Source organism: Parus major, chromosome Z (genome assembly GCF_001522545.3).
Source record: "Parus major isolate Abel chromosome Z, Parus_major1.1, whole genome shotgun sequence".
Classification (NCBI taxonomy): Eukaryota; Metazoa; Chordata; class Aves; order Passeriformes; family Paridae; genus Parus; species Parus major.
The window spans coordinates 71,624,722-71,628,899 of NC_031799.1; positions in this window are offsets into that span (position 1 = coordinate 71,624,722).

Genomic DNA, 4,178 nt, shown 5'->3' on the forward strand with positions numbered 1-4,178 from the left:
GAAAAAACAGAGTTACAAGTTTTCATGCTGGAGAGAAGGGTCTCTCTGCTACCACACCAGCACTTTCCAGGCTAAAGAGACTCCAAGCATCTGGAAATGCCAGCAGGGTTTTTTCTTTGCTCTATCCGGCTTCTTGCGACAGAGCTGAGGAGAAAAAATTTCACTAACCGTGGTAACCTGCCTCCCGGTAATAGCTGGGAGGAAAAGAGACAGGGGAGGGGAAATCACTAGAAGAGGGGAAAAGATACATATCAAGCTATCAACTACAACACCCCAGCTCTTCCAGAGAAAGTTTTCTACACTCCAAGAATTTAGAGATTTTTTACTGAGGCCACAGCCTTGTCCAAGTGCACAGTCCTGGCTTGTATTTGCTTTTTGTCAGTCCTGTTGTGATCTGAAGAATTTTTTAAACTGAAATTGATAGTTCCATATATTATCAGTGTAATTGTAGCAGTTTCCAGTAAATTAAAGTTTTAATTGAGATGGGTGTTGATCTGTGTTACTCAAAGCACTTTGCAGATGTAAACATTCTGATGCTGAGGATTTTGGCAGTGAGTGAAGGCAGCTGGGTGAAAATATCCAAGCAAGCCCAGCAGATCTCTCAGTTCCAGTGCAGCTGGGCAATGAAACCACAGATTTTTGGTGGCCCAACCCACTGTGTGAATCCTAAAATCCAGAGCAATTCCCTGTGGCAGAGGTCAAAAGGGAACAGCTCCAGGGCAATGCTGGCCATGGCTGGCTCTGAGTCACCCAGCTGTGGATGTGGCAGGCACGGGCTGCTTTCAGCAGATGCATTTGCAGAGCCTTGGCTGGGCAGGCCCTTGGGTCCCCACTGAGCTCTCTGTGCCTCTCTAACACCGACAGAGCTGCAGAGCTGCTGGGAAACCCTGCAGGCCTCTCACTGAGTTGGCCTGGCAGAAATTTACACTGTCCCAGCACAGGAGGTGCTTCACCTGCTCCTGCAAGTCCCTCTGCCTTGCTGAGGCCCCAGGGAAAGCAAAGGCCATGCCCTGCTACCTGGATAGGATGGGAAAGTGCATCTGGAGAGAGAGAGAGCAGGGAAGCAAATTCAATCCTATTAACAATTACAGTTTGCAAACCACAGCTGTCAGCTTTTCTGTGTTTGTATTAATGAGAAGGGTAGGGAGTAGCTTCATGTTTCGATGGAGGGTGAAGCAGTGTCAGAATTCAGCTTATTTCTGCTTCTTTTCTGGCATTTTTCCTGTCATAAGTCTGACAGCCAAGGGCATCTTGCTCAGAATCCCAGATCTGTGGCTTTATCAGTAGCCAAGTGTCCCCTGTCAACCTGTTTGCCTCAAAGTAAGCAAAGTTCAAAGCAAAGGTGTGTTCACAGTAAAGGTGGGAGCTCTTGGCTTCTTTTAGAGACAGAAAACATACCAAACTCAAGCCTGCTTGCTGAATTCTCTGGAAAATCTGACTCACTCAAGGGAGTAGCATTTTGGGGTATTTGTGATATGACAAATTTTCTGTAGATCATTCATTCAGATAATCAGTAAGCCAGACCAATAATTCTCTTATTAATGCATTAACACATCTGACTGAAATAATATAACTTGAAATTTTGGCTTCAGTCCGCAGCAGTGTTTTGAATATGAGAAAATTCATTTGAGGGAGGAACAGATTGCATTTGCAGAGTTGTGGTTTTTTGTTCAGCACACAGATTCTCTCATTTCCTCTTCTGTAGTTGTAAGCATGAAAGTAAACCATCAGCTTTGGAAATGCAGCTCAAATGTACCTGTTTATATTTTGCTTAGTGTATTTTTTGCATGAGCTGAAAGTACTCATTGGTCATTTACTTCATAGCATTCTTTGTAATTGTGAGACTGAAAAAAGACCACAGGAATTTCTCCCATCAACACAAAGTACATAGAAGAGTATTACAAAGACTCTAGCAATATCCATGTTTTGCTTTACACAGACCTTTATTAAATGTATAGTTTTAAATGTATTTTACCAAGCAGACAGTCAGTTCAGTTACAGCAATTCCTTTTCAGTCAGCAGGACAAGGGAAGTATTCCCCCACACATCTGCAATACCCTCCTTGTCTGCCAGGGCCGCACGGACTCCAGGAGGAGCTGTCCTTGACGGAAAAGTCCTGCCCACACCTCGGGTGGGAGGCCACCCACAGACTCCAGCTCTGGAGGCTCAACTGGGGGCGGCATCCCCTGTGGAGAAGGTGCAGGGTCCTGGGGGCTGTTCTCGTCCAGCCGATGGGCAGCTCTCTCTGGCTGCCTGCTGGTCTCTGCTGCCTCCCCAGGGGACATGATGACAAACTGGACATAGTCCTGTTCGCGCCTCTCGGAAAACCTGACAGTCTCTATTGCTGTCCTGCAGAGCGGGCAGGAGGGATTTGTTGTGGCCCACCGCAGGATGCAGCCCAGGCAGAACTGGTGGCAACAGGGCAGAAGTGAAGCCGCGTCATCCCAAGTCTCCTGGCAGATGGGGCAGTTGCTGTCTGTCCCTGTGGCCATTTGTGTGCTCTGCAGCACGTTGGGGACAGCTGAAGACCAGGAGCTGCTCCCCTCGCTGGTGTCACACACTGCAGGAGGGAGAGACCATAGTCACTGGCTGTGCCAAGGAGAGGAATAAAAGGCAGGAAATGCCCAGGTGCCTGGAGAAGGACACCCTTCTGTCTCCCTGAGCCCCGTCACCTGCCCCACGGCCACCGCAGGGACACAAGGGTGTCACCCTCAGTCTGCACCTGCTATGCCAGCTTTGCCCCAAGCGGGCAGGGTGGGGAAACAGGAGTCATGGCTCTGGGATGGGCACTGGGAGCTGCTGAATTCTCTGACATCAGCTCCAACACACCACCCAGTACTGGAAAGGCCTGACTTCACCCTCCAGACCTTGCAGTCTTGGTTGGCAGAAGTCAAGGTTTGCCCCAGACTGTCCCAGGCTCTGCTGGTGCCTGAGTGAAATCAGCAGTGGAGGTGATGTCACAATCTGACACTTGTGATGTCACCCTCAACCACCCTGTGATATCACAATAGGTTGTTCCCCTCCTGCAGGTGCACATTGTCAGGTGCAAAAATAAAATACTCTTTCTTATTTTTAACTTCTACATCTCCGTGTTACTCTCCTTTGGTTACTTGTGCCAGGTGGCCACGACTGTGTGTCCCTGCTCCTGACACGCTGCTGAGCTGTCCCACAAGCAGGACTGTGGTGGGAGCAGTCGCCATGGGCTGCCTGCAGCTGGATCCAGACCCCTCTGCTCCTCCCTGCCCTGGCCTGGGCAAAGCAGGCATTTGGAGAACCTGGGGCATGGGAGTCTCCCACCCCTTTGGATGCCCCTGCCACAGGGAAAAGCAGAAAGGAAGCCTTTGCTCCAAGCCCATCCATTTCTGCTGGCATTTGCCCACAGTGCCCGAACTATCTCTGCTTCCCAAGTCTCCATGTTCCTGAAAACCAATGTCTTGCTGCTCCTCAAAAGTACCAGCGATGGAGACTGGCTCGTCACTGCAGGAAGGAGCTGGAGTTGCTGACTCTCGGGAGTGGGGTACAACAATCCTTTTCTCTGAAGGACCCAGGATCCATCGCCACAGTCAGCAGGCCCTAAATGCCACAAATCCCTTCTTGTCTCAGATTGCTGTCATCATTCAGACTTATTAGTTCTTCAGTAATTTTTTTTTCCATGAGAAGGGCACTCTCTGGTATCCTGAGGGCTGGCTGCTGTGAGCCCAGGGCGCTCAGTGCATCCCCCACAGGCTCTGCCCAGGAACATCTCCTCAGGTGACAGTCCCTGGTCTCTATTCATGAGGCTTCTGCTCTGCCGCGCTGCCAGAGGCGATCACCTCCAGGCATTTCAGGCCAGTCTCTGCACAGGATTCTTCTCTTTGAAGGTTTAAAGTCAGACTTTGTCTTTTTCTCCAGCCCCGCTCGATCGAGGCCATGAGGGCTCCTTGCACCAGGTTTTGGGGCCGTGTGACTGTTGTGCCTTGCCTACCCGATTAAATGAGTCCCCTTGGTGGTGTCAAGCAGAAGTGCGGCTCCAAAGCCAGGAAGGAATTCCCTTCGCTACTTCTTTTGGCAGCAGTTTTTTTTTTTTCACCGGCACAGTGACAAGGCCGGGCATCCACCCCGGCCACGACAAGGCCGCTTTTCACATTCCAAAATCCTGCTCCCCGCCGGGCATCGCCCGGCCGTGGGAGAGGCGGGCG